Below are 19,439 nucleotides of genomic sequence, written 5' to 3' on the forward strand. Positions count from 1 at the left end.
AATTGACATGAGGTATTTCTGGGCAATGTTATTTGAGGACAATTGTTAGTAAATTGAGATAACACACCATTAAGAGTTCTGGACTTTGTGATGGCTAAGAGTTTAAACACACAACAAAACAATTTGACCCTTGATCAAATTAGAGGACAATACTGTCACTCAAAATGTGTGATTTTTTTAATCACTAAAGATAAATGCTTCCTGTTATTCTTCTACAGCCCAGGTACATTTACATGTATCTACCTACATTCTTTCCAAATTTACCCTGTCAGCAGATTTACCTTTGCCGGTTGCTGACTAAGAGACTCTAATGAAAGTGTGCTGGATTTAGCCATTCAGCAACCATCCTCTCTTGTCTTTAGGCAATTTCTTGCTAACCTCCTCCCCATAGCCCAAGTGCTCAGACACACACACACATGCATGTACGCCCATGCCCACACCTATAACCCTGCCCTGAATTTCAGGCATCTGTAAATATCTGTAATATGTCTCTGACCAAGGGATGTGATGGAAGTTGGTCCACGTTCCCAGTGAGACTGCTGGTTCTGTCTTAGTAATCACAAAAGGATTTATGGAAAGCTCACAAAACTCTGTTTCTGGGAAGACTATCATTCCCCAAGACCACACCACTTGCCCACCACCAAAAACTGCTAAAATGACCAGCCCCAAGGGGAAGTCACAGTTAGATCTAATTACTCATTTGCTGCTAAAAAACCATGAGGACTAATCTCAACATGTTTATAGCCCACCAGACATCCAAGTCTCCTAGATCATCCCCATTATACAATCTTGTTAACCTCATTCTGCACCATACATTCCAGAATTTGACCCAATCACCCACCTCTCCTCATCCCTCCAGCCTTTACCCTGGGCCCTTGGCAACTTACAGTCTATCATCAGCAGAATTCTATATCCCTGAACTTCTTTGAACATGCCCTTTTAATTAGCTTGCCCTAACTGAACTATACCTCATTGTTCTGGGACAGATAAGTTTGTCTTACAGCAGGAAGATCAGAGAACTGATCAGAAAAGTATATAGAAGGTTTTGCTGATGACAAACTTGGCTGAGTCCCTGAGCACACCTTTTCTCATTCAGTCCTCTTTAGAGGTGGCCATCTGTTCCTCATGTGCTACATACTACATGGTGTGGAGAAGCGATGGGGTCCTCCTTGCTCCTCGTTGCTGTTTCCAGATCGTTCCTGCTCCTACAAAACCTCAGCTCCTCTGGAAACATGCCTGCTGCCTTTTCCAAACCTCTGTCCTCTTCCTTACCTATCCTCATTTCTCTGGGTGTCTCATCATTCAGTCTCACAGCTTTGAATTTATACTTGCTGACCTCTTCTCAAAACTCCACACTTCTGCATCCACCTGCTTACTTGACAGTTCCATGTGCATGTCTGACAAGCATCTCAAATTCAAAACCAAAGTGTGGACTTCCCTGTCTATACCCTCCTGCCCAAGCCTCCTCCTTCTTCACTTCTTACTCATTTTAGGAAATGGCTTTCACTATTCACCTAAATATGTAGAGCTAAAACTTAGGAGTCAGACTTTACACATTTATCCCTCTCACAGTCCATAATCAATCAATGAGCCAATCTTTCAAAAATATATTTGGAATTTGACCACTTTTCAGTCTGGCCTAAGCCAGCCAATATAACCTCCCAATTATCTCCCTGCTTCCCATGTTGGTCTACTTCAGTCATTTCTCCTGACACCAGCCAGAGTGATCCTGCAGTACCTGGGCTTTCCTTTTAATTGGAGTAAAATTTACAAAGAATGAAATATATCATAAGTGTGTAATACAATGACTTTTGTCAAATCCATACATTGGTAGAACCAAGGCCCAAAACAATATATAGAACATTTCAGTTCAGAAAGTTCATCTCAGTTGAGACGAACTGAATCTCAGTTCAGAAAGTTCATTTCAGTTCATCTCAGTTCAGAAAGTTTCTTTGTGTCCATTTACAATCAATCCCCTCTCCCCAAAAATAGAAATCCCTGTTCTGATTTCTATCCATGTAGATTAATCTTGCCTGTTCTAGAATTTCATATAAATTCATCTATTCTTTTGTGCCTGGATTTATTTACTCATCAATATATTTTGACATATATCCATGCCATCGCATACATCAGTGATTTATTTCCTTTTTTTGCTGAGTAGTATTCCATTGTATAAATATGCCAATATATCAATCTATTCTCCTGCTGATGGACATTTAAATTGTTTTCAGATATTGCGTACTCTGAATAAAGCTGCCATGAACATTCTTGTGCAAATCTTTTTGTGGATGTATGTTTTTCTTTCTCTTTGGTAAATATCTAGGAGTGAAATTGCTCCATCATAAAGTAGATGTATGCTTAAATTTTTTTAAAAATCCCAGTTTTCTAAAGTGGTTGTACTAGTTTATATTCCAATAAGCAAGGTATGAGAGGTCTAGCTGCTGTACATCCCCACCAACATTTGATGTCAATCTTTTTAGTTTTGGTCATTCCAGTGAATGTGTGATATCTCATTGTGATTTTAATTTACATTTCTCTGATAATGATGTTGAGTATTTTTGCATTTTGTTTTTTACCTGAGTTATATATCTTGTATTTATGAAGTTGTAGGAGTTCTATCTATATTATAGATAGATAATATATCTATCTATAGGAGTTCTATCTATATTTTTGGATACAATTGTTTTGTCAATGTTTGCATTGCTGATATTTTCTCCCACATAGTATCTTTTAACAAACAGAAATTTTTCATTTTGAGGCATACAACTTATTTTATTTTATTTTTGTTATTTAGTATTTTCTGTGTATTAAGAAATCTTTGCCTATCCCAATGTTGTAAAGACAGTCTCCTATATTGTTTTTTCTAGAAGTTTTATAGTTTATTTACATTTGGGTCTATGATCAATTAATTTTTGTGTGTGGCATGCGGTGGGGATTAAGATTTATTTTTCTTTATATAGATATGAAAATATGTCTACTGAATGGGACCTCTGTGGTTTTTTTGTTTGTTTGTTTGTTTGTTTGTTTGTTTTTGAGACAGAGTCTCACTCTGTTCCCCAGGCTAGAGTGCCATGCATCAGCCTAGCTCACAGCAACCTCAAACTCCTGGGCTCAAGCGATCCTCCTGCCTTAGCCTCCTGAGTAGCTAGGACTACAGAAATGCACCACTATGCCTGGCTAATTTTTTCTATATATTTTTAGTTGGCCAATTAATTTCTTTCTATTTTAGTAGAGATGGGGTCTCACTCTTGCTCAGGCTGGTCTCAAACTCCTGAGCTCAAACAATCTGCCCACCTTGGCCTCCCAGAGTGCTAGGATTATAGGCATGAGCTACCATGCCCAGCCTGAATGAGACTTCTGTATAATCCATTGTTTTTCTGATACAAGGAAACAGATTCAACTGGCATGTGGCTTTTGACCTTTGCTCTTCCTTCTTCTTTGCCTGCATTATAGTAATCCAGAGTAGAATATAGTAATCCATTGTACCTACAGGAAGAAGACCTATTTAAAGATAGTAAAATAGAAAGAAAATAGGTACCTGGGACTCTGATGAAACTATGGAGCTACTGCATCAACCCTGATCTGCCAACATTTGAACATATTATCATGCAAGAAGACCAAGCTACCAACTTATTGATCCATCACAGTTAGACAAATATAGACAAGTGATACAAACTTCCTGTTTATAACACTCCAGTGGTTTTGCATCACTTTTGGAATAAAATCAAACTCATCACCAAGGCCTACAGAGCCCTACATGTTACTAATATGAACCCCTACCTATCTCTCTGACCTTGTCTCCTACCACTCTCCATACGTACAACCCACTCCTTTCTAGCCATATTGGTTTTATGATATTGCAGAGACAGCCACAATTACTTTCTCGAAGATCATTTATGTTTGCTGTTCTCTCTGCACAGAACACCAATTCTCCTTATCCTCATATGGCTAATTCTCACCTCATCCAGGTGTCTGCTCAAATATTGGCTTCTCAGAGAAGTCTTCCTAAACTGAACTTTAAAATGTCACTCATCACTTGTTATACACGTACCATGCTTTATGTTTTCATTTGCTTCTTTATGGTTCTTATCACTTTCTAATATATTTGTGTTTCATTATTATTTGTTTCCCTCCACTAGATTGTAAGCTCCATGGAAGCAGGTTTTTGTCTTATCCACCACTATATTTTCAGTGCCTAGAATAGTGCCCAGCACGTAGTAGTTGCTTAATCAATGTTAATTGTTTAAACATTACTTCAGCATTTGAAGAACTTTGGTTTATTTCTCTGGGTTTTGAAGTATGAGGATTTCAAAGTGCAAGGAACCCTGGCACTGTATTTGCTGAAGGAAAAAGATAATAGAGTGAAGAGGATAGGAGCAAAGAAAAACAGCAAGAGGCCAGAGCCCAGGTGATGTTGTGAACTTCTGGATTAGACTGGAGCTTGAAACCAGCATATTGATGACCTCTTTAGTTTTACAAGCCAATAGACTCATTTGCTTAATTTCATTTAAGGTTTCTTTTGGTTTTTCTTTCTTTTCTTTTCTTTTTTTTTTTTAACAGCTGAAAGAATCCTAACTGGGAAGTGACAGACTGAGCCATAACCTAGGGCTAATGAATGCAAAATTCTAAGATGAGTCATAGAAGTATAAAAATTCAGAACAGGGCAGTTGCTATTGTTTGCTTGTTTTGTTTTAGCAATGTCTTAAAAATGTCTTCTTCAGAAGCCTAATGAATAAACCAGGTCAGGGGTTCAGTGCCTTTTTATTAAAGGCTGATGCTTTTATATCAAAAAGCATCATATCTGATGCTTTTTTGTACCAAATTGGTACAACAAATCTCACATGAAGAACATTTCTGCATCTTCTGCAAAATTTTATATTAAATATTTATATTGAAGAGCAGTTTTTTCCTTTTGATGCAATACAATTTATTGTTTTATTTTATTTTTGTTATTTGGTATTTTTTGTGTCCTGAGAAATATTTGCCTACTCTAATGTTGCAAAGACAGTCATATATTTTATTCTAAAAGATTTACAGCTTATTTACATTTAGCTCTATGATCAATCTTGAATTAATTTTGGTGTGTGGTGTCTGATAGGAATTGAGACTTATTATATACTGTCTGTAGAAGACACTGTTTTGCTATTGGATCTTTCTTTCATATAATGCAATGAAAGAGAAGTACGTCTTAGAATTTAGTGCTAGGATATATTTGCCACCATTTGATATAGTAGTACACATGTTCATTTACAATGACAACTCATAAGTCTTACAGAGGTCATTTACTCTGCCTTGGCTGCTAGAATCTTAAGCTAAATTAAAAATTTACTTGCCGTAAGTATTATTTCTAGGCTGTTAGTGTGCTTATCTTCCTCCTCTTTCACTACATGATATGTGAACATCTTTATTTTTATTTTAACTTTCTTATTACATGAGTGCTTTTCACAGTAAGTAGAAGCAGACACCAAATAGGCAGAGTACATATGATAAATAGGTAGAAAGATAGAGATAGATAGATGGATAGATAGAAAGATAGATAAATTCTTTTTAATCATTTACATGGCATTTTATTGTTAGGATAAAACTTACTCTTCATTCCTATAGACCCTAGATCCTTATTCTAAGAATAAGTCTCCTCTACTTTCTCTCATCCTTCCCACCTAATTCTTTGTCATATCCTGCCCCACCTCCAATGACATAAGCCATAAATCCAGGTTATATGTAGTCATGTGTGACTTAACAACAAGGATACATTCTGAGAAATACGTTGCTAGGTGATTTCGTCATTGTGTGAACATCACAGAGTGTACTTACACAAACCTAGATGGTACAGCCTAGTACACACTGAGGCTATGTGGTGTAGCCTATGGCTTCTAGGCTACACACCTGTACAGCATGTTTCTATACTGAATGCTGTAGGCAGTTGTAACTGAATATTAAGTACTTGTGCATTTAAACACATCGCACACATAGAAGAAGTACAGGAAAAACAAGATATTACAATCTTATGGGTTGTAATTTTATGGTTGTTCTTGGTAGTACATGTGGTCCATTGTTGATGGAATGTCATTATGTGGCACATACTTAGAAAGGCTCAGGCCTGAAGTAACATTTATACAGAATGGAAATAGTTTGAGTGAGAAATCTTAATTATTCTTGAAAAGCAGAGGTTATTTGGGGGGTTATAAACTTTTTTTTTTTACCCCTTGCATTATGATTAGCAAAGACATTCAGCTATTGGCTGTCCTGGTACTTTCTTCTCTAAAATGAGCCTGTGTAAATGCTTTCTTCTGTTCTTTTTCTCTGGGAACTTGGGGAGCAGGAAGAGATGAGTTTTTCACTCTGTGCCAACCACTCTCTTTTCCTTGGTTCTTTCACTGCAGGGAGCTTGCTGGGTGGGGAGGGCTTTGATGCAGTACTTTATTCAATATCCGAGTATCCACGTTCTAGGAAATCATATTAAACATAAGGTCAATGACTAACAAGAGCTTTCTGAACAGCTGCTCTGCTGACAATTTGGAGGATTGATTTCATCATTTGGTTATTTAAGCTAACTATACAGAAACACTTCAATTCAATTGGCCTGGAAATTCCAAACCATGTCCTCATTTTCTCAGAGATGGATAAGCAAGTCGAATTGCTCCACATATCTTTGCTCAGAGTTTCACTCTGAGAAAGTTTTGCTTTAATTTACCATTAAAAACATATACAAATTGTTCTCTCCCATCACTGGTTTCCCCTACTGGTTCTGTTTGTCTATCATTCCATTATCTAGCAAAGCCATTTTTCTACTAGAAACCATCAATGGCTCCCCGTTGCCATGAGGATAGATTCCAAACAGCTCAATCACGGTCTGAGTGACAGGCTCCAGCTGTCCTCTCCCCACTCTGCCTCATCTGCCCCTGCACACACTTCTCTGAGTCTGATCAAATGAAACTCACGCAATCCCAGAACTCACATGCTCTCTTCCTGGACACTCAATGACAATTTGTCCCTGACTTTTCTACTGATCTACCCTGGTTTTTTCAAGAAGACCTCAATTTTTCCCTCCTCCATATAGATGTTCCCAATCCAGCAGGAGGGTTGTGTATACCCTCTGCTTCCTCAGCAGTCTACAGGGATCCCTGTTTCAGCATTTTTCTCTTTACCTGCCTCCCCCACTCAGATCCTTGAGGTCAGGAATGGTGACTTACTTGCCTTGATGGCCCCATTCCCAAAATGAGGCATTTAAGAGGTGTTTAATAAATATCTGCTGAATAAGTGAATTGAATGCATAGTTCCAACGAAGATGAAAAGAAATTTTTGTAGCTTAATGGCTCAAAAAAATCCCAAAAAGTCTTATGTTCTCTGCTGATTATTCTCTGCCCCTCCAGATATAGACTTGATTCTTCTCCACTCTTCCTGTCTGCCCTGGGAGGCTCATAACTTTGGACTTTGTAAACCAGGCCCCTTTGTGCTGTGGTCTTGGGTGCTTCTCAGCAGAAGGAGGCACTGCCATGAGACCAGAGGGTTGCAGAAAAGAGAAGATGGAGCATTTATTCCTTTTGCTCGCCTCTCTTGGTGGAGATCCGTGGTTGGCAGTAACCAAAGGCCACAGCTACCCCAGGGTGTCCTCTCCCACACGACAGTGCCATGTTCTTCTAACTACTCCCCTTTCTTGCTCCACTGAGGCCTTTCCTTCCTCTCCTTTTCTTCTCTCCCTTTTCCTCCCTTCCTTTGCTTCCTTTCCCTTCCCTTGCCCCATCCGTTGTGTTTTTCCCTACTCCCTGCCCACATCTGTGTAAATAGTCACTTCATTAAACTTTTTCAATGGCCCTTTTAACTTAGTCATCTGCCTTCTCCCTGGATCCTGGCTGATATGCTCCAGGAATCCTAAATAGCTTTTGTTTGCCCTATTCTTGCAATTTCTGTTCTATATTCCAACAAATTCAACTAATTGTATTAACTAAACACATTAATTAGCAGAGGAACATGTGTGCTTGATGACTTTTTTTTTTTTGAGAAAGAGTCTCACTTTGTTGCACAGGCACGTCAGCTTAGCTCATAGAAACCTCAAACTCCTGATCTCAAACAATCCTTCTGCCCCAGCCTCCCAAGTTGCTGGGACTACAGGCATGTGCCACCATGCCTGGCTAATTCATATATATATATATATATATATATATATATATATATATATATATACTTTTAGTTGTGCAGCTAATTACTTTCTTTCTTTCTTTCTTTCTTTTTTTTTTTTTAGTAGAGATGAAATCTAGCTCTTGCTCAGGCTGGTCTCAAACTCCTGAGCTCAGAGGATCTGCCCGCCTCGGCCTCCCAGGGTGATAGGATTACAGGCGTGAGCCACAACACCTGACCGATGACCTGACTGATTCTAATAGGAGAAGCTATACCAACTCAAGAGCCTGAACCCAACTTTCTGGTTCAGTTTGACTCAACAAGTAATGGGACAATTTCTACCATGCTCTATTTAACTTCTTTCTTTTCTGTTCTTTTTTTTTTTTAGAGCGATAGACTTTTTTTATTATGGTAAAATACACGTATCATACAATTTACCATTTTAAACATTTTAAAGCATACAATTCAGTGGTATTTAGTATATTCACAGTGTTGTGGTGCCATCACCACTACTTAGTGTCAGAACTCATGGGGAGGTACGAGATGATGGGTAATAGGTTTTCTTTTGAAGCGATAAAACTTTCTTCTTTTTTAAAATTTAGGCTAAGCCCCTCTGCTAAGTGCAAACTGAATTATTTAAGTACAACCCAGACATACAGCATTCCAGATTCCTTAATCCCATATCTACAAATGAAATCGGTATTATGAGTGTCATGGCTGTACTGTTATGGTGAATAATCGATTGACTATTTGCCAGGCTTCCCACTGTCCTAAGAGTTGCTTTGAAGTAACTTGGATGTGAACCATTAAAGTAAGTGATGGGCACTGAATTTTCTTCTTTTGAATCTGGCTTCCCCCTCACACCTTAATACTGTAGGTTTTTCTCCTGTCACACACAGTGGGCTACAGCTAAGAGATCAGATAAGCTCACCTCTGTGGCTACTGAGTCAGCCCCCTTGACCTGTCTAATAATAAAACACTGTTCTGTTTTGTTTTGTTTTGTTTTTTTCTGTCCCTACCACTTATATTGTCCAGACAAGCAGGGCATGCTCTTTGGATAGGTTTAAAATCAGAAATCCACTTAAAATTGCTTTTTCTCTAAAGCGCACTAGTGTCTAAATGCCAAACCTTTAACTTTTCGAACTCACACCCTCACCATTTTATTCCCAGCACATCCCAGAGCACTTAAAGCAACTTAAAATGTGAGAACAACCTGTAATTTACTTCATCATGTAGCTATGGGTGAGGAAACCTGTGCCACTTACATAAATCAGATTTTTGTGCTGGGAATAATTTCACATTAACCTGAGGGTAACTATTTAGCAAAAATTAAACACCAAAAATTACTTTTGATGTTTTTTGACTTTTCCATCATTCAGTTAAATATTACCAAGCTTCCTCAGCATCCCCACATGCCCCCCTTTTTTTTGATGGAAATGTAATAAGGGTAGTCACAAAAGGGGTTACTAATGTTTGCATAATTTGGAAAAGTAGAAGACATAAAATCTATACTAATTTTAGCTCTGCATCATTAAACATGAAATATTGATTATTGCTCTTTGCGACACAATTTATGAAGCTAGCTAGGCTGCTGTGTCCACATAAAGTGATTCTGATGCTTTGCCCTCAGACCTCGGTGGCCATGAATGATGTTCCTTGGTGACAGCTGGGAGGCTGGCATTCTGATCCACAGCCTTAAGAGATACATTTCCCAGATTAGACCAGGAATGACCCAGCTGCACAGCCCAACTTCAGAAAATTAAATTGGAGGGAGTCCAAACCTCTGTTGAAATAACTGTGTGAATTACAACGCTTCCACAGGCCTTGTTATAATGTAAATGTGCTTTACAATTTACTGCTATTTCCCTTCTATCCCTGCTGTGAATATGGGCATTAATAGTCATCTCATATATTTAAAGGCAAAAAGGCATCAAAAATAAAAATTCAAGATTCATATTTTCTCCCTGTGGAAAGCAAAGACTAAATTCCTTTTTTTTTCTTTTGTCATTTTTTGCAAAAAGAATACACATTTTGCTTATGTATTATGCATTAATGTTTTTTATGGATGGCAGAACTGTAAATTTCACACAGGGAAGTTACCTTGCAGCTGAACATGAATTTCTTTGAGAGAAAAAAATGCCTAATAGGACATCAACTGCTCATTTAAAGGATTCATTCAGGTAAGTTATGGGCACATAAGGCATATATGAGGTGTTAGACTTAAAAAAAGATTTTCCCATTTCTAGCATTTTAAGAACATTTTGGATGTCCAACGAGATGCAGAGGGGCTGTGATTTTATGGCAATAGTCACTGCGTGAGGTAGTCCTGGGTCTCACTGTGCTCACTCATAGTGTCATTATTAGCTGCCTCATACATAGCAAACTTAGAAACTTATGAATATAAGATATTGCTATGAGAATTGTTGTGATAGCTCATTCTTTATTCTTGTTTGACCAAACAGGCCATGTCCATAGGCATTAGGACACAAAAGCCTTTGCCTGCCAAATGTGAGAGTGCCAAACACCTGAACCCATTTGAGCAGGTGCCAAGTGGAAACGTATTAAGTAAAAACCCTCTTATGTCTGTGTAAGTCACTGTCCTTGGTCACCTTGGATCTCAGATTACTTCAGTCCCTGAGAATCTCCTAAAGTAGATGGGTACTCTGGAAGGGTACACCTACAACCAGGTCACCCATGATAGCCCTTTGCCCTAATCTGAATAAGCACCTGCAAATTGTAATCCAGCTGCAGTGGATCCAGGATGGTCAGACAGGATGAGCCAGCCCAATGTTATCTTGAAAAATACCCTTCAGGCTTAAATGTTCCTCTCTCCTTTCCCTAAGCTAGTGTACAATCTCCAAACTCCTACTAGTTTTAAGTCACAGATGTTCTAAAGCTATCATACAGAACGAAGACCCAGCTCATTGTGAAAGTCTAACTAACCATTTCCATGAAATCTAGGAAATAAGAAATTGAAACACCATTAGTAATAATTTTTAAAATGGTCACTTCACTCAAAGTTAATTCAGCTTAACAGCAAAACAGCCATGAAAACTCAACTGAGATAGAAATACTAGGTACGGACACTAGGGTGTAGACATTTTTGCATCTGGCATATTTCTTCATTCTGAAAAGAAGACAATCCTAGAGACTATGCTTCAAACTGAGAACTCAAAAACAAATAAGCACAGAAGCCAGCAAATAAACACCTCTCAGAATACAGACAGAATAGCAAATGAGGATAAGTGACGCCATACACCAACTGCAGGTTTCCTTTGCCAAAGGACACACACACAAAAAAACAAAAACAAAGTGCAGGCAGTCAGAACAACATGTAACTCCCAAATTGTTTATACCTGATTCTGGAATGCATTCCTTTGTAGTGTAGCAAACACTATCTGGATAAATTTTTTTTTGCTTGTTTTTTTTTTTTTTTTTTTTTTTTTTTTTGCTTAGTCGAGTTGGAAAATGAGTTTGCATTTCTTATGTGTTCACCAAGTGATGTTGTGAGGAGCAATGTGATGCATGCTGGGAAGAGCTCTCCTAACGTGCCCGGCAGCACCTCATACCCAGCTGTCTTCTTTCCATTCCTTCCACCCCCACCCTTCTTCAGAACCTTGTTAACTCTCACCAGGACTATTACATTGTGCAGCCTAATTGCTTTTCTTTAAGTACATTTCCAATAATTTAACTCTCCTACTCACAAACCCTACTGCTAGCCTAAACAAAAATAATCTTCAAGATTAAATTATACTCCTAACTCCCTACCCCTGGAGTTGTTTCTCTTACACCTTCTGAAATCTTTCAAAATTCATCTGAAGTATGATTTTATATATTTTAGCATTTCCTTCTGTAGAGAACTGCATGCCACTTATTTGAACTACTTTTATTACTACTAACATTTATTAAATTTTATTAATACTAGGCTCCAGGCATGTTGCATGAATTATCACTTAAAATTATGATTGTAGCTCCATAAAAATGGCAAAAGATGCAATTACTATTTCCATTTTTGGATAAAAAAACAGAGAGATTAAGTAACTTGGCCAAGGTCTTATAGCAGAAATGGAATGACAACATAAGCACTCTGATTCCAGGATCTAAACTTCATCAGTTCCACTCTTTTCCCATGATTGATGTGGGACAGGCCACAGTGTGCATAGCAGCAGTATCTCACCAACAGTACTTGGAAAGGAGAAGTTGTAATGTTCTGCAAAGTACTAAGATTTATTGTTTGAACCAGATGTGTCACCTACCTGGTGTCTGACGTTAGAGAGTTAACTCACCCCTGTAGGTCTCAGGTGCATCATTTATAAGATGATGGCAATGCCCACTACACAGTGCTATAGGAGGATTAACTAAAGTAACATGTTTAAAAGTGCTGTGTGTATTCTAAAGTGCTGGCCATCTATATGGAGATTCCTTAAGTGTCGTACTGAGGACAGCAATTCTGTCTCATTTGTCTTGGCATTCCTGTGGTCCCCAGCTCTGTTCCATTCTGGCTGTATGATCTCGGGCTATGTAACCCCTTTGAGCCTCAATTTCATCATCTGTAAAATGGAGAAACTAACTGTACCAAATTTCAGTGTTGCTATGATGATTAAAAATACACATTGAGTCATTCAGTCTTGCACTAGGCATATAGCAGGTACTCAACAATGTGATTTATGTTGTTATTTACATTTTAATTATTATGCATCTCCGGCCCTTTTAAAATATGTGGGTCCACCTAGAAAACTTCTCCTATCTCACTCTAAACCCATTTCCCATTAATCATCCAGTTCTGTCAATTCTATTTCTTAATTGTCTCTGGAACGTACCCTCTCTATTTCTACAGTCCTTAGTTGAGGATTTATTGCCTGCCAGAATGAGCAACCCGAAATGCCAACCTCATTAGGACAATCATCTGCTTGGAGCCCTTCCTGATCCCCCTCTTAGCAAGTAGAGCCTCAGCCCCCGGGCCTGGCAGGACCTCATAGGAGGTGTGATGTGACCTGCTGCAGCTGTCCCTCCTGGCCCTCCCTTTGGCTGTTCTACCTTGACTCCACTTAATCCTCTTGGAACATCAACATGTCATTAAAGCATGCCATGAACTCAAAAACTTGGAATGAGTCAGTCCGGGCATGGGTTTAAATAAGACAATGATAAAGAGAATTTTTTTTTTAAAAAAGAAATAAAAGAGAAGGAATACATTGCACTGTATATGCTATCATCAAATAGCACAGCATTACCTCAGTTATCGGGAGAGCCTCTCTTGGAGAGCATTATATATTGGAACATAGCTGCATACGTGGATGTTAAGTCCTCTGTGTCCCGAAAGACCTGTCGCACAGTTCTGAGCCTAGCTGCCCCCCGGTTTTCCTTAAAGTCTTCATTTAGAGCCTTCTTTAGAAAACAATTCTCAAACTAGCTTAATTTTATCGTTTCCTAACTCGCAGCAAATAAAGGGATTCGTGAGATTGAGGTTATCAAAAGGCGTGACCTGAGTGATCATAGACTAGATGTGGGAGGAAGAAACAGGAAAATGAAAAAGCAGATCATAAACTATATTTTCACTGAACACATAAAGGTTTCTACTGCCTGGAGTGTTGTCACCTCTTGAAACTCTCCTGGAAGTTTCCCCCTTTGCTGTAAGCTTTCTCTCCCTGAAATCTTACAGCTAGATATGTCTATGCTGGGTGTGGCCCTCATGTTGTCTGTCTAGGTTGTATCTCATCCCCGTTACTGTGGTTTAAATGTTGGGAGCAGAGCTTTTCCCCCTCTCCCCCCAAGAATCCTAAGTATCTCTCAAACTTACAAACCTTATTTTAGCCCACTGAGGTATGTCAGCAACAGGCCAGGGGTACACGGACTCTGAGGCCAGTGTACATCTTCCCAGGATGTCAAGTTAGCTCTGTGGACAGTGAAAGCATGACTTTAAAATGGAATACAAAGTTTGTATTAATTTTAAAGCTAAAAGAGGAGGTCTTGAATAAAGTTTAGGTCCATATTTGGCTGCTTTTTCCTGTGCCCCTCAATAATAAACACATTCCCTATTTTCTGCCTTTGAGATTTCTGCATGGAGAATTTGATAAGCACTGTCTTAGTGAAGATAAAAAGTGAATATCATGTATTTTATAACCCAGATGGGTGGAAAGTGAATAAAGTAAAATATAAAATTTACTTATAAGGATAACATATTTCTTTTAAATGCCATGGGCCTTTATTTATACTTCTCTGATGGTGCTCGTTGTTCGTGAGGGAGGAAGGTGGAGTCCATGTGTGTCTAGTGCCTTCTCCCTGTGTAAGATCGTGTGCAGCAGGTGTCACTGCTCAGGGAAGGGAAAGCTTGCTTGGGCACCTCATCATTCATCTGACTCAGTAGATGCTGAGCTTTCTGAACTTGGATTATGATCTCAGGTATACATCAAGTATCACAGATTTTAGCATCCAGCATAATCCTGGGCACACAGCAGTAACTTAAGAGTTAAGAAGAATAGTCAATAAATATTCATTGAAAGAAGAAAGGGACTCAGCGGAGGCCACAACATAGAAAGTAGGAAATTGAAAACAAAGCTTGAGGAAGAACATGAAAAAGGGAGCCACAAGCAAGCAAACTTTCCTTTAGTCATTTAGTCATTGTTCCATTCATTATTTAACAAAAATATGACCAAGTTGTAGGCACGAGGATACGGTGTAGGGAGGGGGAGATGACAAGTGGACACAGGACACAGCCCCTGTTCTCCTGCAGCTTGAAAGGCGCAGCATAACCAGAGGAGGGAAGGAATTTTAAAGATTGTTTCTATTTAAAACTGGGTTAAACATTTTGACATTCAGGACAGAATGCAGATCAGTCAAACAAGCCTGACTGTTCTGTGCATGACAATAGAGCTTGAAAGATGATATCCCAGAGAGGCCAAGAAAGGCAGTGAGTGGCCCACTGGCTCCTGGAGGGGCAGCTGCTGCCCACTGACCAACAAGAACTGTGTGTCTGCAGGATGTGGAAAGGGCTATGGAAGCACCACAAAAGCTGAAATGTAAAATTCCAAGATGTGCGTTAGGGGCTTATTCATAAGAATGGCATTTATTGACAGAGACAGGCAAGGCAGTCAGACAGATAAGAGAACAAAAGACAGTGTGTGCAAATCTGCTTTGTCATGTAATAAGTCAACGCCATCACAAACTGGAGTGTCCATTTACCCCTGCATACTATAATCTATTAACAACAATTGAGTGCCACATAGTGTTTAATAATACCAAAGGTAGATTGTGCAGAAGATTAAGTCTTTCTTCTATAGATTCATCCATTCTAACTCATGCTAACTCTTTTTCTTTCTTTCTTATTTTCTTTCTTTCTTTCTTTCTTTCTTTCTTTCTTTCTTTCTTTCTTTCTTTCTTTCTTTCTTTCTTTTTCTTTCTTTCTTCTCTCTCTCTCTTTTTTTTTTTTTTTTTTTTGAGACAAGGTCTTGCTCTGTTGTCCAGGCTGGAGTGCAATGGTGAGACCATAACTCACCATAACCTCTAACCACTGGGCTCAAGCAATCCTTCTGCCTCAGCCTCCTGAGTAGTTAGGACTACAGGTACATCCACCATGCACAGCTAATTGCTTTTTAAATATTTTGTAAAGATGAGGTTTCACTATATTGCTCAGGTTGGTCTCAAACTCCTGGCATTAAGCAATCCTCTGGCCTAGGACTCCCAAAGTGCAGGAATTATAGGCACAAGCTACTGTGCCTGACCTAATTTCTTGAATAGAGAAACCCACATGGAAAGGAATATTAGGTTTATATAAACAAACCATTGCTTTTCAAAGCCAGTAAAAATTTCCCAATGAGATGACTTTATTCTGTTCATATGTGAAATTTCCCGTTAGTGCACCCCATTACATTTTATGATCTTAGCGATTGGCCCAAATTGCTTCATAACAAGTAGGTAAACAACCTTGATAAGGAGAGGTATTTTATTCTAAACTGAGATATGTCAGAATTGATATTTTTCCTTCAGATAGATACAGCAGAATATTCAGAATGAATGCCTAAATCCCAAAGAGGAAATTAAACCTCAGTTGAGCTCTCTGCTATTAAAACTACTATTACATCTTTCAGACTTGTAATCTCCATGTGCTCAAGATATTGACACACTGTTATCTAAAAACTAAGTGGAAATAGACAGGGGGAAAATCCATGGTTTTGTACAGGTGGAGGATGAGGAAAGAGAGGAAATGGAATTCAAAAAATCATTGGAATAAAATGATGGAAAGGCATCTCTACTACTCAGCATTGCCTAAACCCACAAGTGGTACTAACTTTCCAGTGCACAGGTCACTAAAACTCTCATTCCCAGGCTGGTGACTACGCTTCTCTCTTCTCCCTATTTACACTGAAATGCCTTACTGGCTATCCCTGATGCCTTTCTGTTCAATATGAAATCGTCAGATGTTCAAACTCAATATCTGAAGTATTCAAGTTGAGGACTGCATCCTATGTTCTCCAATGACTCTGTTCTTCGACTTCCTAATGCCTGCACTGTAACAACCATGTTCTCACCTATGTTGGAAAAGCTCTTCTGAAAAACATTTGCTAAAACATTTATGCCGCAGTCTTTGGGTAAAGGTTTCTCCTTTGCCGTGTGGAAATCTAGCAGAGCCCTCTTTAAAGAATGTTCCATCCTGAATCAGCAAGAGAAACCTGATGCACACAATAGACTCCATCCAGCTAGCATTTGTTGAGTCCATTCCTGACCCAGCCATTTTCTATCATCAGCAGCTTTGAAGTGCTGAGGTGGGGAGACAGCCATCAAATCCATAGTGTCACATTTAGAGGCTATTATCATAATGCCCAGCATTTACCCAGATGCAAATTAAGTGAAGCCAAGTGCATTTTGGGACATCCCCTTAAGGGAAAGAATCCTGATATTTCATCCCGCCATTCCACACAAGAGATAATCAAGATGCTTACTCTAGGTGAGCAGGTCGCAAAAATATCGATATAAGCAGTTATAAGCTTTAATAGACCTTGGAATCCAATTAGCTACAATTTCGTGGTGGCTAAATAATTTATGATAATTGCAAATTCATTAGATTACAATTTGCTACAACCAAACCTATAGATTTCCTGATATCTTTAAAAACATGCATTCTCAAGGTGAAGCATGGCATTTTCTATGTTCATTGCTACCAAAATCATCTAATTTTAGCAGTTCAGAACACATCCTATTACTTAAACCTGGATCATTTTGAGGTTTTCCCTGTTAATGCGAAGACATAAACCTAAGAGCATTGCACCATCTTATTAAGCCTTTCAATTTCCAGCAGCTGTCTGTAGCTAAAGGCAATCTACTGTGTGTGCTTAAATGGCACCGAGTTCACCTCTACTCCACAAACAAAAGCAAATTCAGAGAATACACACGTACACTCTTGTAACCATCACCCAAGTCAAAAAATAGAACTTCACCAAATATGTCATAAGCCCCTTCACATGCCCCATCCTGATTACAACTTCCTCCCTCCCTCCAGTACTAACCACTATCACAACTTACATGGTAACCACTCCCTTATATTTCCCTATAGTTTTCTCACCCAATTGTGAATCTTGAAATAATATTGTCTAGCCTTGTTCATGTCTAAACCTTTCTGTCCTTTTATTTATGTATTTGTTCTTTTTTATTTCAGCATATTAAGGGGGTACAAATGTTTAGGTTACATATATTGCCTTTGCCTCACCTGACTCAGAGCTTCAAGCATGTCCATCTCCCAGACGGTGCATACCACACTCATTACGTGTGTATATATATCCATCCCCTCCTGCCCCCTCCCATCTGCCTGACACCTGATGAATGTTATTATTATATGTGCACTTAAGTGTTGATCAGTTAAAACCAACCTGATGTTGAGTACATGTGGTGCTTGTTTTTCCATTCTTGTGATACTTCACTTAGTAGAGGGGTTCCAGCTCTATCCAGGACAATACAAGAGGTGCTATATCACCATTGTTTCTTATAGCTGAATAGTACTCCATGGTATACATATACCACATTTTATTAATCCATTCATCTATTTTTGGGCAGTTGGGTTGTTGCTACATCTTTGCAATTGTGAATTGTCCTGATATAAACATTCTAGTGCAGATGTCTTTTTTATAGAATGTCTTTTTTCCTTTGGTAGATGCCCAGTAATGGGATTTCTGGATCAAATGGTAGTTCTACTTGTAGCTCTTTGAAGTATCTCAATATTGCTTTTCACAAAGGTTGAACTAGTTTGCAGTCCAACCAGCAATGTATAGTGTTATAAATATGTTACTCTGTTTTCTTCTGGCCTAATGAAAATCTGATTATAATCTAACCTTTCCCCTTAAGTCACATGTTCTCTTTGCCTAGATATCAAATGGCTATTTTTCTTTGTCCTTACAGCTGAATGATTTACTACAATGTGTCTTGGTATTTGTTATTCTAAGCCAATACTCTCAGGTATACAGGGACCTGTTTCAATACGTAATTTCAAATCATTTTTTATTGTATAAATTTAAGATGTACAACATGATCTTTTGATATACATATCCATAGTAAAATGATTACTACAGGTAAACAATTGAACATATCCATCACCTGCCATAGTTACTGAGCTTTTTTACTTTTTGTGGTAAGAGCACCTAAAACCTATTTCCTTAGCAAATTTTCAGTATACAATGTAATATTATTAACTATAGTCCTCCTCTTGGTCTCTAGACTTATCCTACATAGTTACAAGTTTGTACTGTTTGATCTACATTTCCCCATCTCTTCCTTCCTACATCTGGTAACCACCATTGTACTCTCTGTTTCTATGAATTTGACTTTTTTTTTTTTTGATGGGAAGATACTACATATAAGTGAGATCATGTAGTATTTTTCTTTCTGTGCCTACCTTATTTCATTTAGCATAATGTCCTCCGGTTTCAACTATGTTGTCACAAATAGGAATATCTCCTTCTTTTTAAAGGCTGAATAATATTTCATTTTGTGTGTGTAAAACACACACAATTTCTTTATCGTCTGTCAAAGGATACAGGTTGTTTCTGGATCTTGGCTATTGGGACTTATGCTGCAATGAACATGGAGGTGTTGATATGTCTTTGAGATACTGATTTCATTTTCTTTTTGGTATATGCCCAGAAGAGGAATTGCTGGATCATATAGTGATTCTATTTAAATCATTTTTTTTATTTCAGGAAAGTATTTTTTAAATTATAATTTTGGTATTTGGTTCCCTTTCTTTGATTTTCTTCTTTAGGCATTGAATATGTTGGATATTCCTTGCATGTTTTGGTCATATTATTATTATATGTGCACTTAAGTGTTGATCAGTT

General features: G+C 38.3%; 1 protein-coding gene across 1 annotated transcript in view; it reads right to left on the minus strand.

Annotated features, from left to right (window-relative positions):
- IQCJ (IQ motif containing J) overlaps window positions 1-19,439 on the minus strand; it is a 171,277-nt gene that overhangs the window by 15,277 nt on the left and 136,561 nt on the right. The gene's annotated exons all lie outside the window — the stretch shown is intronic.

Source organism: Microcebus murinus, chromosome 1 (genome assembly GCF_040939455.1).
Source record: "Microcebus murinus isolate Inina chromosome 1, M.murinus_Inina_mat1.0, whole genome shotgun sequence".
NCBI classification, from domain to species: Eukaryota; Metazoa; Chordata; class Mammalia; order Primates; family Cheirogaleidae; genus Microcebus; species Microcebus murinus.